Raw genomic sequence first — 18,166 nt, 5'->3', positions numbered from 1 at the left:
AGGGCGGAGCTCCTGAAATCTCACAAGATAGGGTCAAAGGAGTCATCCTTTTCTTTTTGAACTTTGAATTATGCAGTGCTCTCCCCTTGACTATCAGACACCCATCCCTGCATATTCTGGATGGGACGCAAAACCTACATTTTTGCTCAGTAGTCTAAAATGAATCCTAAAGGAACTTCAAGCTCCTCCCTTTATCCCTCCATCTGCCACCTTCCCACCGCTGCATCTGACCTTTTTGATCTAATATATGTCCCTTGACATATGTACAAGTCCTTGAGACCTATCTGTAATCTGACACAGTAACGAAATCTCTAGTTCATGCAAAGTACCATCCTGCTGCTCAGGGTCAGGTCTGTAATTTACAAATACAATAATACTTTTCCCAGGGATGTGGGAATCAAGTCCCCCTATAAATAATATGCAATGAATGCACGCACGCAAGCAACGTTCTTGTGACGCACCTTGCACTTCTTTTGGGATGCTAAACGTGCTCTGACGGAGGATAAGCGTGCATGTCGGTGTGGATTTAGAAGATCTTGTGAGATTGACATGGTGGATTGGTTCCATGTGTTTTTGACGAATACAAGATTAACACATTTGTTACACGAATTTAAATCGATTTTGTTTAAAATGTTTGCCCCCCTCAATTCCCCGTTTACCTAGCTTGATTATCCCACTCCAACCCCCTCCCCACCCGCTTTAATCCCTTACCCCACCCCATATATATTTTTACAAAAAAATTAAAATGTCTTTTATTATTTTAATTTCATTTAAAATGTTTTCGTTGTTTTCTATTAGTTATTTTCACTGTATACCAGTGAATTCTGTTCTCAAGGGGGATCTCAATGGATCACAGTGTCATAGGTCTGTGGTTGTCTGCTAATGCATTATAGAGGTCGCCAGAGATCCCGACTGAGCACATCTCGTTCCATGAATTGCTGCAATGTGTGTATATTGTAGTGCCAATAATGGAGGTTTTTACAATTGTCATTTAAAAAAAATGTGGACAACCTAGAAATACTAATTCTTCTTATAGAAACGTATTCAGGGTACATAGAAGTTGTACAAATTACATCCTTGCCTACATGGTTGGCGTACGGTCTTATGCCAGCCCCCAGGTGCAGTGTCCTTTTGGTGCAAACATCTCCCTCACAATGGGGCCAGATTTTATGATTTTAGAGCCAATATTTCCTCGCATGGTGCCCCGAGGCTGGAGGAACTCTAGGAGGCTGCTTAGAATTCCACCAGCCCTGCACACACTCTACTTCCAACTAACTACATCTTCCTTCTCTTCCCATTAGCACCTTTCAAACCATCCTCAAGTTGCACTTTGGAAACGTGTCACTCCAACCTTCCCAAATATTCTAAATTCCTTTAATATGATCGACATCATGTAAGAAACAGGCTCTATTGTAAGAAGACTCAAGAACTCCCCGTATAGCCTACGTGCGTACAACGGAGCGCGCAGCATGCCTGTGTGGGCGGCGCCCATCAAACTTTGTGGTGTTCTAGCTTTGGACTCTGTGTTACAAAGTGTCATGTAAACAAAGCTCTTCGTTGGCTGATTGTCTATCCTCCAAATAACAATAGCCACACTTGGGCTGTGCCTCTGAATGCATTTCCAGAGACCACAATGTTGCAATAGAGAATCTAGACAGTGACCGCTCCCCGGCATGCAGTCATGCACATTCAAACCCACATACCAAGGAGGTTTGCGCTCTGCAGCGAGTTATGTAATAGGTGATATTTCTTTGCTGTCGTTGGCGGTATTATGCTATGGTTTGTAAAACATACGGAAACGTATAAAATGCAAACATATTACACTGGTAACTGGGTACACTTAATGTAAACATGGCCAACATCTTGTACATAGGTGTACAGGTGAGGTCCTTAAATACAGTACAAACATCAGAGGTACTGCCTTTCCTTTGTTAGCTCTTAGCATAATTGTTCAGTTTTAATTGGTCGAATGGTACATTTGACTGAATTTGGCCAGTACCATTCGACTGATTAAAAACAAACAATTAGGCTAATACATACCGAAGATGTGGAGCGGGGTGTGCGGGAGGGTGTCTCCCGCTCCCTATGATCGGTATGTATTAGCCTTGAGGAGTTGTGGGGGGGTCCCCCACTTCATTAACATGGGAAGCAGGGGAGCGAAAGAAAAAAAGAAAAAGGGACCCTGCGGCGTCAGACCCGCGTTAGAGGGACAAATCCGATGCCACAGGGGTGAAACAGGTAAGTAGGGGAGTGGAGTGGGGGTTTCGGGGGGGAGTGGGTTGGTGTGAGCACACTTGGTGTGTGCTTTGATCCTCTGATAATTGATCGCATGCAGGCAGTTTTTTTCCAGTCAGTTTGCCGCAATCACTTTTCAGACGATCAAACATCACCAAACCCTTTGTTAACAGAGCTAACATTGTTTCAAGGTTGCATGTAGGATAATTGTTAAGTATAAAGTGAGCAATAAAAATGTTTTTGTATTTTTATTCTTCAATGGAGAATGTGACTTTTTTTTCAATTTTTGGAAATCGTATCTGCAATTGACATTGAAATTAAGTGCCAGGCTATTATCGAAGTCTATGTAAAAAGGACGAGTATACTTAATCAGCGTCTTCAAATCTGGAAATACCTTGCCACAGGGCTGAGACACAGGAAATATTTTACAATACGCAAACATTCTGACAAGGCAAAAATGTCAATAGGGGTTGGGCATAGGTATTTAGAAAGGTGGGTTTTGTGGAAGGTTGAGGCGCATTGTGGAGGATCCCCCTGCATGTTCTGTGTTAAAATGCAGTAAAGACAATTCGTAGAAACATGATTCGAGCAAATAGGCGGCGAGTAAATGACATAGATCTGTTAAAAGAGCGATGAGCATTCCCGGGGGCCATCTTGCATGCTCTGGCTTCTGAACGGAGAGAAACAGGAAAACGGCTGGGACTGGTGCCATATGGGGGAAAAAGTTAAAACAAATGAACTCTGAACTGGGCTGTAATGGAAAACGGCAAGATTTTCCAATGCAATGTATGAAGAGGATCCAAATGATGAAGAAACCACAAGCAATCATGGAGAATTGGGGGAGTTGCAAAGCTCCTTCATCCTGTCACCAGCTGCGTATATGCACTGCCCCAGCCATGTGAGAGAAAGAGAGTCTACCCAACAATCTGGCCAAGGCGGGAGAAGATGGTGCAGCGTCTATCAAAGAATGCTGTCCAAACACAAAAATCAGCAGACTTCTTTACAAGTGAACAAAGCACTTTCTCTGAACATGGGCAATTGGGTACTGTTCGCCCCACCACCCGGCAAGATACATACCACTCACTGTAGCCCACCTTGGTTAAATAACTGAGGCCAGACCAGCTTTTCTCATTTGTGGCATAACAAGGCCGCAGTTTATTTTGAACATTTAACACTATCACTTCAAACCAAACAATAACATCTTCACTACTTTTAAAACCCCAGACGATCAGCAGCACCTTTCTGTTTAATATTCAAATGCCTTGCCACCCCCCCTTTTCCTCCAGTCAGCTCCAGTCTTCCTCATCCATTGGTTTCCCTGCATACTTAGGTCTCACTCCCTGAACCTCCCAGATCCTCGCGGTCCGGGCTAAACACATTGGCAGTCACCGCTGATGGTCTGCAGGGATTGCCGTTATGCTACCCTTTTCCACCAGCCCAAGCTGGAAGCTGACGATCATGGAGGTGTCCCTCCTCTCTTGACCATGCTGCCCCTCGCTGTGCTAGCCCCCTCACTCATGCAAAATTTGCTTACAGTTCGCATCTTCACTCTCTCATGGCATCCACCAGCACTGCAAAAGAGGTACCAACCCAAGTCCAACAGGAGAACCCCCTCCTTCTCGCACTACCCAGGCACTCCTAGGTACATCAGCCAGAATTGGCCTCTCTGCCCGTGAACCTAGGAATCCTTTCTGACCATGTCCACTCACAAGACCCAAATGCCTTGCTCAATGCATACTTGGTGACGCCCATATCGTGCAGCAATTGCCTTCTGCACCACTGGGCCAAGTCATTCCCCCTTGTCAGATTCTTAATATGTTGGGGCGGGGGGCTCTTCTTCGATCGATTCCGCAACTGTTTTCTACATTTCATTCCCTCTCATTCCTTCCTTGCCAAACAAAAAGGGGGTTGGTCTTACCCAAAGCCCTCTGTTTTCCAATCCTCTTGACCCATTGCCCTTTATCTGCCTGATCTGTTTTTCCCTCCAAGCAAGATGGTCACCTCCTTCCCAATCTACAGCATCCTCCCTGGGTATCTTGGATCCTACTCTGTGATGAACGGAGTTCAGCCGAAGCCGCCGCGTCTTGAGCATGATGGGTGTTGGGGCTGTTTCCCTCCCCCCAAGTTCCACATCCCTTCTGCTTTGCTTGCTCCCTTTGATTGCACTTGGCTCCCCACATAGAGGTCCCTTTCTCAAATTTCCAGCAGGTGGTGTCTTTCCCTGCTCGGCTACCTCTGGACCAGGCCTCACCCACACCCTGAAAGGGGCACCTTCCCCTCTTGCTGCTCTGATAACTTCTGTCCCCCAATCCATGTATTGACTCCTCACCGGCTCCCCCACTGGCATGCTATTGTGCCCTTTGCTAGATATCATCTAATGGATGTATACTGACACATCCTCGTCATCTCAGTTCATGCTGGAAAACATTTGCATAGTCAACGTGAAGCCCTCATCGTATCTGAGCCAAGTGTCTCCCATACTCCTCATGGGCCTCGTGGATGCGTTGCTCATAAGTGGTGAGTGCAGCAGCATCACCCAGGTACTTCTCGACCATGATGGAGGTGTACCTCCTGAAGGCATGAAGCCAGTTTGTGATGTTCCTTTGCTTCCTCACTCTCTTCTTGCTATCCCTAATTTCGTCCTCCTTCTTGGCCTCCTTTACAATGTCCAACCCCACCTGCTCCAGCTCGAGTAACGTAAAAATGTCGATGAACATGTAGCCCCTGTTTTTAATTTTTTCTTGGCCTGGGTGAGCACTTACTGCAGGCTAGGAACAGACTTACTGACACCACCCCACCATCCCAGACTAGCTGATCTGGTGGGGCACCAAGCAACCTGCAAATAAAACTGATGTTAGTTCAGGAGATGGGCCACAATGCTGAGGTCTGGACCTTAAATAAGGCACAGTACACCGGAGAAGAGTTTTGATGCCCATATAAGCTTTTATATAAAAGAAAGTGAAATCCTTAGACATATCAAATTCCTTCAACACAACCTGCCCCATCTATTTACTCATTCCAAGTTTGATGATGCATTAATATAGGTAGGAGATACCCATTTCTCAAACCCCTATGCATATTATCCTTAAGCAGGTTAACCTTTACTTCACCCTAGACATCCATCTTATTACATTCCCCAATACTTTCCACATGTACTTTTCCATTGCAGCACTTTAAATAACCTTGGCAGCTGCAGTCTGCCCTTATTAACTAACCCACAGTCCTTATTAGTTAGTCCCAAACCAAGTCAGTAAAGAACCTTCTGCTGGTGCCGTCCTTTTTCTTCTGCACACATGACCACAAACCCCTGCTCTGCCACGGGTGGCTTTCACAGGGCATATTGGTGGCGTTGGCAGCGGTGTGTCCTGGCTGGGTTGTGAAACCCTGGTATACATATGGGCTATTGAAAGCCTGATTTCCTTCATGGTGGTGCGCATATGCAAATTCTTCCTCTAGGGCTTTGGGAGCCCTTTCATTCATATTGGGCTTTGGGAGCCCTTAATCCATGTTGGGGCTTACAAGCCCATCTTCCGGTGCGCTGAAAATGCTTAGTAAAACCCTAACTGTTAGTTGGGGCTTATGAGCCCATAGACTCCCTGCTAGAAAGTGCAGGGTTGCATTTCCTCTGAGGCAGTGTTGTTATTTTAATAAGGCTCTGGCCCATATAAATGTTGGTTGGGTTTATGAGCCCAGACTGCACTGTACTGCCTGCTGGCAGTGCACCGGTTCATCTTTTATGTTTTGTTTTCCACCATGGCAGTGAATTCCCAGGTGGGGAAAAGTCCTTGTTGGACTCCGCCCAGGCCCGTCCACCTCGGTGGAGTCAGCGCCCAGTCGGCGCACATTGCGCTGAGCCCCAGTCACACTAGACATTGCGACTGGGGCTCCAGTTAAGTTCTACTTTTCTGCTCTCTCCATCTGGCCCTGGGGAGAGCAGATGTTGTGCAGGCCCCCCGTCAGTGCTGTTGGACTCGTCGTCTCCATGCCCGTGAGGTCGAGGTTTCTTCCTATTCATCGCCCGCCCGGCTTGGCCATGGGGCGGGTGGGCTTGCTGACTCGACCATGATCTTCACCCGAGTCTCACCGCACACAAGGCCCTGGGCTTTCCCATCTTCTCGCTCATCCGGGTTGGCCACCAGGCAGGTCAATGCCTCTCAGGCCACGCTCGCGCTCGGGGTCCACCCCGCACACACAGCCCCGGGTGCAGGCGTTTGTCTTCACCCAGGCCGTACTGCACATGCGGCCTGGAACTTATCTTCACGCCAGGCTGCAGCTGGCAGACGCAGCCTGGCTCAACTCCATCAAAGTGCCTCGGGGGGGGGCCGCTCAAGGTTGCGACCCCCAGGGAACAAAACCCGTACTTTTCCTTTCTGTCTTTTTGAATGCCTTTCTTTTTCCTGGCTCTCCTTTCAACTGTCACTTCAAACGGTTCTTATTTTCTACCCTCTGGGTCCAGTCCATGTCTCTCTTGGTTGGCAGGGGAGATCTGCTTTTTCCCATCAGCCTTAAGGTTCCATGTGTCCCCCATGGTGGGGAACAGGGTACAGTCAGGTAAGTCAGTCTGTGTAAAACACATACACATCTAATAAAAGCTTTAACCAAACTCCTAATGTGCCTTTTCTTTCTTTCTTTGTATACTTCTCATTTATGCATAACCCCCTAGCTAACAGGGACCATATGGGCAGGGGGTTACAAACACCTTGCTCCATATTTCTCTTTGACTTCCAAAGGTATGTGCCACATCAGGCGGCTGCCCTTGTGGTCATGGGTGTGCAGCCTGGGCCCCTCCTGACCCCCACTGCTAAAGCAAGTTTTTTCTACTGGTCGGTCCACCCCTTGGTTGCCCCTCGTTTTGAGCCCCCATGCTTTGCCTAGAAAGCCCACTGGTGGGGAACTAGCTACCTCTTTTGCCCTGTGCTTTCCCCTGCTTAGTTCAGGAGCTGTGCACTTCCCCTGCAGCGATTTCCTGGGTGCTGCTGCAACCCTTTGCCTGCGTGCCCCAACAGGAAGTGGCAATCTCGTTTCACCCTCTCAGGCCCCTTCTTTGTTCAATCGGTACTATGTTTGTACTCCCTTCACCAATTGTCCCTAATTGTAACCCATAGTTGTCCCTGCAGGAATTTACATTATCAAACCGCCAGTTCGCAAGCAACCCTTTCAGCGCTCTTTCTACATGCATTTCGACCATCTTTGCAATTTTCTCACCCAATGCTGTTCTGCCACCCCCCTTAAGGCCTGTAGAGGCTTCTTAACTCTGGCATTCGCCTGCTGCTTCTGTTTCACCAATTACATCTCGCCATTAGCTTCTGTAGCCTTCCTGGCCCGTTGAGATCTCTTGGCTGCTGGTGAGCTGGAGTCCTTTTCTTCCTTTTTTGGGCTGCCTCCATTCTGTCTGGTGATTTGGAGCATTCCCCCACTGTCTCCTTCTCCTTCTCCATGTGCTCTGGCCACCCACTCTCTGGGGGAGTGTCCGGGACATAGTCTTCCCCCTCTGCCTCTTCCAACTCTACCATTCCTCCCTGCTCCTTCTCTTCTTTTGCTGTTGCCTGCGCTATGAGCCAGTCCACGCCCTTGTCTTTTGGAGCTGCTTTGATTCTCCTCACAAGGTCTGCCATCTCCTCTGCACTTTCCATTCTTCCTTCTGCCATCTACTTCTTAGGTTCCCAGCCACTGCCTGGCTCCGGAGATCACCTTTGCCCGGGTCCCCCAGCTACTTCCTCAGTCGGTTGCCCCTCATGCTGGGCCCCCGCAATGCTGCTGCGCTTCACTTTGTTCTCGTGCCAGTTGCTGCGCTGCAAAGTCCAACAATTGCAGATTTCCTTTATTTATTTATATATTTATTTTAAAGCAGTGTCCTGAGGAAGATCCATGATGAGGAAGGTGACTCACTCAAGCCTTTGTGGTTGTTGCTTGCATATTTTCTTTGTTCTTTTTTTTTTTTTAAAGTAAGGGAATGAAGATGAATGACGATGAAAGTGTCACTCAAGCCTCTGTGGTTGTTGCTTGCACACTTATGCCTTTCTGCCGCTTGCAGCACTGTAGGCAACACCAATGCTTCTTTCTCTTTACTTGTTTCAAGTTACTTAAAGTTACTGAGACAAGGAAGCCTCCACCACGTGGCTTCCTTGCAGTCACTGTTTGTTTTCCCCAAAAATGGCAACCACGCAGCCACCACGTTGCGTGGTTCTTTCCTCTAATGTTTCCTTGATGTCATCTCCAAGATGGCCGCCGCTGTAGGCCCCATGTTAGTATGTCCTTTCCTTTAATGTCCCCCCTCAGTGGCCGGTGCTCAAGTGTACATTTCACTGTCCTCTGTGGGCTTGCTTCTCGGATAGAGCAGGGGGTGGGGGAATTTAGCGGGCACCACTAGCTACTGCCCTAATGCCGCTCTGCCCACAGGGATCTCCCGGCCTCACTCCCACTCGCAGTGCGTGTCTACTTGGGTGTGGCTGTAGGCACTCACCGACAAAAAGTTCACTCTTAAATAGTGTTTTGTCTCCTTATTTCCACCACTGTGGACCCTGTGCTCCAGCACTGCCTCGCCCTGAACGTGCCTCAGCTGTATTCCCATGTGCGGACCCGCCGGGTCTTGCAACCTTGATCACCATGCCCCGCAGCTTAGGACCTCCGATGCAGCACGCCAGAGCAGTTCAATGATGTTCACTTAAATGCATGCCACACGTGGATCTCCGTGCTTCCTTCTTTCACCACTCCTGCTATTCCATGTCAACTATACCGCCCGGAGCCCATCTTCCGCAGCACCCAGCACGACTCCTACTGGTGTCCCTCTGGTAAGCTTCCCTTTACCGCGCTTACACCACTTTCACTGGAACATTTGCGCTCTGCGTGAACACAATATTGATCCTGCTGTAGGGGGAGCGGAGGTGCAAAGAGACCGCCCCATGCACAGGTATTAGATATAGGGACCATACTTTATGCCCCCATTTCCTTTTCCTGCCTGTGCCTCCTCACTGAGGCAGCAGGCAGGGTGCGGGGCTCTCCCCCTTCACCCTATCATGCCTTGGCATTTCGAGCCCCTTTGGGGCCGTGCCATGTGCTTCCATAACACGATCCTAGCATCCGGGTCCCTCACGTGAGCCTAAAATACGCCATCTAACTCCACCTCACAAGCAGTATCTTCGCTCTCTAAGCGGCAATGCTAGCTTACATGTCCATGAGTGGCACAACGGCATTGACATCTCAGCGAGCCGGGATGGGCCGGAGGCCCAGAATGGCAAGTTCCTCTCGTCGCCCTGGTCTTCAGCATCAGACATGCAGCACAGCACAGGCTCATGCTTCAGAGCGTCTCTCAATCTCTCTAGGGGGAAAATAGGAGCCATCTGTCAAAGCTCACCTGTGCCTAGCAAAAAAGCAGGGAGTGGGGGGATATGGAGAAATAGCTAGCAGAAAACACATCTGCATTTTATAAGAGTTGACCAATTCCACAGTCTTTAGCCATATGTGATTTCCCGCGGACTCTAAAGTCTTCCGTACATCGCAGTATAACAAATAATGTCCAACAAACCCAATTAAAATGACACATTCAACTTCCAGGACTTCATGGGTACCTACATAATGGTAACCAGACATCACAAGAAAATGTGTTAAAGGTCGCACCACTAGACAATGGTTGACGCCACTGTTTGCACATAGTGCAGTGCCACACCAGCACCAGCGTAAGCAAAGAACTGTAATTTACCTGCCACATCACTATTCAGATTAGCCAGAGTTAATATGGTATATTTAAATATGTATTTCTTGCAACCTTGTCGTAAATCCGTCCAACATCAGGCAGATATTTTGCCTTCCTATGCTACAAGGTTCCATGTGATTCCATCAAGTTGTTTACATCACTGGAGAATTCATCGATATATTTTTTCTTTGTTGACGTTTTGCTGCAAATGTTTAAGGGGGACACCTTAAACGCCCCCAGTTCCCTTTACCTTTCTTATTACCCTGACCCACCATCACATACATTTGCGGCAAAACTCAATGAAAAAAATATGATAAAGTCTCCTCGATGGAAAATCCACTGATGGAACCTCCTGAAGAGGGAAACCCAAACGTGGCCTACATTACACTCATCCAATTTTCAGCCCAGTGACAGAGAAACGAGTGGTGCACATCACTTCTGGACCCTTCTTCCCCACCATCACAGGTGTGAAAATCACTACTCACTCAGACAACCATTCAGACCATACCCGGATGATAGTATTGAAGAGATACAGAGGCCGATTCATGGAATTAATGTGCGCTGAAAATTCCTGCGAAATCGTGCGAAACGCAGCGCAAGTGCGAAAATTGCAGCAAAACCCGCGCACAGCGATTCATGGAAGTCCGTGCGCGTGTAAATCCATGGATGTGTGCTAAAATCCTGCGTGGCGCACACTGGTGCACACGTCTTCAAACAGCGTGCGCTACGCACACAGCGAAAGCGCACATAGCAAAGCGCACACAACAAAAGTAGGCGTAACACGGGGCGTAACACGCGGAATGGGGAACAACGCGTGAAAATGTGGGAGTCACGGGGGAAGTACAGGAGGCAAATGCGCGGAACGCCCACACGCGCGCCTACAACACGTATTCATGGAATTGAATGGGGCTAAACGTGCGCCAAAAAAGACGCGCTAATCCGGAAACACGTACGCCTGCTTCTTGCTGGAAGCGGCGTGTTGCAACATTGTGCAGGACACATGCTGCCACTATGATCCTGCACACTACACACTACTGGGGGCGCGTATAGCAGCTGCCCACCAGAGCGGTCAAGGGAGCGAAAGCATGACTTTAGCGTGACTTTAGCACTCTGAATGTGTGCTCCACTATGCCCCGGGTTGTTATATGGGCTGTGTTGTATCTTACCTCTGGCGGTGTGTGGGGTTCCGAATTGGCGTCATCATGTGGGTGCTGAGTGGGTAGGCACTGTCCCCTGGGGAGGTGATGATGGGTATCATTAGTGGGGTTGTGACATTACTCAGTATCTGACATGCATTCATGTGGAGGGGCATTTATACTCACCAAGCAGCCATGTATCGCCATGCCGCCCAGCTTCTAGGTCCCGGTTTAGGGTTGACCTTCTGTAAATGAAACTGTCATGGGTGGAACCTGGATAGTTGGCATATACTGAGGTGATGATTCCCTTGGCAGGTGTTCTGGGCAGGTATATGTGCCTGTGGACTGATGGGCGTGCAGTCATGATGGCCAACACCTGGTGCAGGCAGCGTGACTGTGTGGCCTGTGAGACACCCCCCACTATGGCAGTTGTCCGCTGAAATGAACCAGTGGCCAAGAAGTGCAGTACATTGAGCACCTTTTCCAAGGGGCTCAGTGCTTGGGAGCACAGGGTGGGTGATGTGAGGTCATCCTCCCACTCACTCACCATGTCGAGTATTATGTGAGTTGGAAACCTGTACCTCCCATACACCTGGTCATCAGGCATCCCAAAAAGGCTGGTTCTGGGTGTAAAGATTCTGGGCCTGACTATCCTCCTCCTCCTCCTGCGGTATCCCACGACCACTGCTGCGAGGAACGGTATATTTTTCTTGGCGTCTGAGCTTGTTTGTTGTTTGCGCGTACTTTAATGCTGCGCGACCCATTACACTCAGGAGTACACACCCTCACCTGGCACTCAATCAGAACCCGTCACCCAAACAACATACACATGGATTACACACACATGCATGGGCACTCACCGGACAATGCCTCGTAATCAGGTAGCTCTCCCATGCCTTGGATCTGTCCCTCTGTGACGAAGGTCCTAGCAACAGACTCATGTTCAGTGAGTTCGTTGTCCTCTGGTGGAGACCCACCGCCAGTCACCAGAGTAGCGGCATGATTTGAGGCCAGCTTGTTCTTTGCTCTGCGTTTCAGGTCATTCCACCGCTTGTAGCAATCATCAGATGTGCGCTTCACAAATCCAAGGGCACTTATGCGGTCCGCGATGGTCTGCCAGTGTGCCCTACATTGACCAGGTGTGGTCTTGCACCCTGCAGTCACCACCATTTTGCAGCTATGTGCTGACACATAGGTCACAAGTGCATCAAGTTCGGGGTCATTAAAGCTAGGCTTCCTTGACATGCCGGACTGTGTAGCCGTGTCTGGGGTCTCAGCCTGTAGTGCCAGAGCACCCTTCTTCCTCTTTTTCAAAGGTGGAGCAGAGCCTGAGTGGCTTGCACCGCTCTGGTCAGTAGGGGCAGAAGCGCAGGTGGACTGGGTACTGGTATTGTGAGAAGGCACAATGACCATAGGTCTTGGTGCAGGCATTGGCTGAAGTGTGATGTTGGCACGGGCAACATCAGTTTGATGGACCAGGACCGACACTGTCCCGGCTGGGAGACTCAGAGCTGGGGTGGATAGAGCTGCAGCTGCCCCTGCTGCTTCCCCACCCTGCCTACTTGGGGAAGCAGATGACATCGCTGCCCCAGATCCACGTGGCCTTGTGACACCAACTTGCACCGGCACATGTGGCTTAGACTTGCTGACCTGGAAGTCAGCCTGGGAGTCATCCTGTGCCGGGTCAGGTGCCACAATGGGCTGGTCCAACAAGGGCTGAGCTGGGATGGTGTCAGCCAAGTTTCCTTCAACCATGGGGGGGAGCATGGGTGTCCCTGATTGGTCCTCCACACATGGGAGTCTAGGGGCACCCTACAAATCCTGGCCACGTTCCCTACACCGCCCCTCCACGCCCACCTTTTGGAGGTCGGCCACCTTTGCCTCCCTTACCGCTTGGTCACCTCCCAACCATGGCACTGATGTTGTTGTGTGTATGGGAGTTGCAGTAAACAATTGTCCTGGGCAATTGGGGGTGAAAGGGGTAGGGTACTAGATGGAATTCGTACCCTAGTGCTCTAGCAAGGCTGTCTGTGACCCCTGGGGGAAGATGACGGGTCACGCAATGCACAGGCACCCCGAAAACAAAAAGTAACGTGCACGTAACTCCTCGTAGACCACGTGCGTGGAAAAATGAACCCGCACTACACTGTGGCACCCAGAAACCAAAAAATAAGCGTACGCGTGTTATACGCAGCCTACAATGACCTCTGAAGGGGTACGCAACACACGGGGCAAGCACAGTTGGTAAATGCGTGCGGGACTCACCGTCTGCCTGGAAAAAGAACGTGAAAAAAACGTGCATGTGCGCGTGGGCAAGACCCCCACCAAAAGAAGAATTGTACGCTGTCTGAGGAGACAGGACAAAAGAAGAAGTGAACGCTGTTTGAGGAAACAGGCCCCAAAAAAAAAAAATGAACGCTGTCAGAGGTAACAGGGAGTACGAACTTGAAACGCTGTGAAGTAATTGCGTGTGAACCGACAAGAAGTACAGAATTCACCCACTCGCTCTCCACGAAAAGCACGTACAAGGAAATGGGGTCCTAAAGTACCTTTTAAAGCGGCCCACATGTACAGCGCCACTTACGCGTGTACGCGCTAAGGCCCTTTCCTCCAATTACACGAGCTGACACTCGGACGTGCAGTTTTTGGACGTGTACGATGAACATGCACCACTGTTGATGGAAAAGCCCGCACGCGTCACGTCATTTACATGCGTAGGCCCTTTCCCCTGATTACACGCATTCACACGCGGATGTGCAGTTTTTCACGGGCGCTGAACCACTATGCCCACGTCACGAGGGAAACACCGCGCGAGTCACGTCACAGAAGCGCTTACGCGCTAAGGGCCTTTGGTCCAATGAAACCGCGTACGTGTGCTGACGTGCTTACGCGCGAAGGGCCTTCCCTCGAATTACACGCTGACGTGCAAGATTTTCACATGCTAAATCACTCTGTATCAAGCTGTCCACGCAACAACACACAGAAGACCACGCTCCTGCCCAGAAGGCCGAATTACTGCCCCCCCAGAACCCCGAGCACGCTCCCACCTGCCATCTGCTGCTGCCTGCCTGCTGCCCACCTGCCCTGGTATTTGGTGCCTGCACATCAGCCAGGGTTCCAGTTGCTGTGTCCACCCCTGCTGGAACAGAAGACTCCCGACTGGGATACCATCGCTCCACAGCCCAGCCCCAGGACCCAGTAGCCCAACCACGCCTGCCTCGGGGGTCGCCATGTCGGGGCAAACACCATCTGAGACCACTGGCGACCCCCAGCCAGAGAGGCAGAGGGCCAGCAGCTTCAGTGTGAAGGAAGTTGGTTTCCTGGTGGAGCATGTCCTGGGGCAGTATGATGCCCTCTTCGGAACATCATGCGCCACCAAGGAAGGACGGGAGAGGATCTGGGACGACGTAGTGGTTGCCATCAATGCGGAGGGGGTGGCAACCCGCGACATCAAGCACGTCAAGAAGCACTGGGAGGACTTTAGGTCCAGGACCCTCCACAAGGCCCGGCGCCTCGCGGAGGAGGGCTGGGTCAGCATGAGTGACATCCAGATGAGGGTCCTGGAACATGTATGCCCAGCGCTCCACGCCCAGGTCCTTCGGAGGAAGACCCGTCTGGAGTTGAGCGGTAAGAGGCCAAGCATTGTTGTGTGAGACAGGGCATGTTGCAGTGTGCTGGTAGTCTGATGCTTGCCTGTATGTGTGGCATGGGCCATGTATGGATGTGTGTGTGCAGGGACAATATTGTTCATGCGTGTGAGACCAGTAATGTGCGAGCCACATGGTTGGTGCATGAGTTCCAATGCAACATGGGGAGCTGTATGGCAAATGCACACATGAAAGCATGCCAGTGTCTGTTCTTGCACATGGTGGGGGTGTGAGGGATGGGTTCTGCTGTCATGTACATGTATGGTGCACATGTGTGTGTGTCTGAGAAGTGTGTCTGTGACTTTGATACGCCATGGATTCATGACAAATGTCCGTGATGATGTGTACATTCACTCATGCAGTGCGGTCACCGTTGTATGCACTGTGTCTATCCAATGTGTCTGCGGTGTACAAGGCATGATGCATGACCCTCCGGTGATGTGTGTGCATGGGATCAGTGTGAGCCATGATGCATGTGAGTTTAAAGGCAACATTTGGATTAATAGAGGCCCTTATACATGGATGCTGATGTTGATTGCAGGCGCCGTGCCTGTTTATGCATGTGTGTTGCGTGCATTCACCCATGTGTTATGGAGGGACAGGATGGAAGTGACGTTAGACACTGCCACTCATGTGTTATTGCTTCCTGTCTAGGTGAATATTGTACTGTACCCTGATGCTTGTGTTGTATATCTCCCTCTACGCAGTGTCAAGTGAAGAAGAGGGCGGAGACGGCGCTGTGGAGCCAAGCGGCGGGGATGCCTCAACTGGGTGGCGACGCAAGGCCCAGCCACCCTCCCAGGACTTGCCATCATCCGGGAGCGAGGGGGCTGGTGCCGCGTCTGCTACTACGACTGTGGCGGAAGGGCCGCGTGAGCCCCAACAGGGGCTTGCAATGGCGGAAGACGGTACAGAGACATCCAGGTTGGTGTTCTCCACAGAGGAGGAGGAGCCCGCTACTGAGCTGCACATGGGGCCTGGTTGGGGTGGTACCACTGGTGCAAGTGATGCAGTCCAGGGCCAGGAGGCAGCACAGGTCACCGTGGAGGGGCCTGTGCATGTCCCTGTCCTTGACCCTGTGACTGCACCACCATGCACCAGCCGGGATGCACCGTCCCAGGCCCGTCCGCAGGTGGGGGAGAGTGCCATGTCATCTGCCTCTCCACTACCTGCGGACGAGGGGTCCAATGAACGTATGGGCTCCGTCCTGATTGGTCTCGCGTTGCGCACGCGTGACATTCGTGATGACGTGCGTTCTTCCTGGGCGGAGTACGCACGCCATCACGAACAGCAGCGTCGCGACGTGGCACTGTTGGGAGGGGCCCTGGTTGGTGGGTTCCTACATGTGACGGGCACTCTGGCGGACCTCTCCTCGTCTGTGGAGCCTATGCGCCAGTCATTCTCCCTGCCGTCTTCCAGCCCAGATTCCACCAGGACCCCCTGTGGACCTGGCCTGACCAAGACAGCCAGCTTGGTGGAGATCCCATCCCTGCCACAGTCGGGAGTCAGCGGTCCAGCAGGGGTGGACACCACAACTGGAGACCAGCTGATGGAGGATGTGCAGGCATCATCGGACAGGGCACATGGAGAGCAGCAGCAGCAGCAGCAGGAGCAGGCTCTAGGTGGGAGCAATGGTGGCTCAGGGCCATCGACATCAGGGGGGCAGGCATCGGCCAGAGGGCAGGAGAACCCTGGAATGGATGTGTCTTCTGTGTGGCTGCGGTTGGGCCAGTGTATGGGTGCAGAGCGGCGGCGGGCGGAAGAGGCGCGGCTCACCATGGTCAGGGCGGAGTTCACCATGCGTCGGGCGTTGAGACGGGCAGAGTGCCTCGAGGCAACTCGCAGGGAGTTGGAACAGGCCATGAGTGCCTCCCTGCGAGACCTCGGGGCCAGGACAGAGGCCCGCCTCCAGCAAATAGACATGGAGTTCGATGATGCCCTGGCCGAAAACATCACTGAGTGAGCCGCAGGACTTGCCTGTCGCCATTGTAAATAGTTTATAGTGTTAGGTTTCCATTTTTTTCTTTATTTTGGGGCTTTTGGACTATGCCCCACACTTTTGTAAATAGTTTTTTTGTTAGGTAGGTTATTAGATAGGTTTTATTTGTTTCTTTGGGCTCATGGACCCTTGGAAATTTGATTGTACATAGTTGGACGTTGAATTGATTTTGATTTTGTACATGGATTAATTGATTTTTCTTTTGGACAATGGATTGTACATAGTTGGACAATGGATTATTTTGAACTTTTTCTTTTGATTTCACCATGGATCAATGGATTTTTTTTTTACGTTTCCTTTGGATTTGCGTTGGTGGAGGGAGAGTTTGCACTATTTTTCTTTTGGATTTCTTTGTATTGGTTATACTTTTCATTTGCTCTTCTTTTGCACATGCTTTTCATTTCATGTTTGCTATTTTGTTATGCTTTCATTTTATTGATTTATTGTTGTACATAATACATTTTCATATTTTAGTGCCATGTGTGGGATTTGCTCATTGGGTTAATGCATGTGAAAATGTGGGTTTACACAATCAATGCCAATAAGTGTGTGTGTGTGACGGACATGTGTTGATGTACATAGTTGACTTTTGGTTTTTGTCTTGAGATGGGCATGTCAGTGTGGGTTTGATTGGGAAATCATTGCATCTCAGTAATAGGGTGGTGTGCTGTGGTATTTTGGTGTAGAAGTGGGCCATGATTGTGCATCTTTATTTCATGTAGGGGGGACATGAGTGGGGGCCTGCTGGCAGGTGCCCCTCACTGCTGGGGGTGGGGGTGCTGGGGGACATGAGTGGGGGCCTGCTGGCAGGTGCCCCTCACTGCTGGGGGGTGGGGGTGCTGGGGGACGTGAGTGGGACATGAGTGGGGGACTGCTGGCAGGTGCCCCTCACTGCTTAGGGGTGGGGGTGCTGGGAGACATGAGTGGGATATGAGTGGGGGCCTGCTGGCAGGTGCCCCTCACTGCTGGGGGGTGGGCGTGCTGGGGGACATGACTGGGTGCCTGCTGCCAGGTGCCCCTCACTGCTGGGGGGTGGGGGTGCTGGGGGACATGAGTGGGGGCCTGCTGGCAGGTTCCCCTCACTGCTGGGGGGTGGGGGTGCTGGGGGACATGAGTGGGACATGAGTGGAGGCCTGCTGGCAGGTGCCCCTCACTGCTGGGGGGTGGGGGTGCTGGGGGACATGACCGGGGGCCTGCTGGCAGGTTCCCCTCACTGCTGGGGGGTGGGGGTGCTGGGCGACATGAGTGGGGGCCTGCTGGCAGGTGCCCCTCACTGCTGGGGGGTGGGGGTGCTGGGGGACATGAGTGGGACATGAGTGGGGGCCTGCTGGCAGGTGCCCCTCACTGCTGGGGGGTGGGGGTGCTGGCGGGCATGAGTGGACATGAGTGGGGGCCTGCTGGCAGGTGCCCCTCACTGCTTGGGGGTGGGGGTGCTGGGGGACATGATTGGGGGCCT

The sequence above is a fragment of the Ambystoma mexicanum genome, chromosome 11 (genome assembly GCF_040938575.1).
Source record: "Ambystoma mexicanum isolate Mex_15411 chromosome 11, UKY_AmexF1_1, whole genome shotgun sequence".
Taxonomy (NCBI): domain Eukaryota; kingdom Metazoa; phylum Chordata; class Amphibia; order Caudata; family Ambystomatidae; genus Ambystoma; species Ambystoma mexicanum.
Note: the sequence above shows the minus strand (reverse complement) of the source record.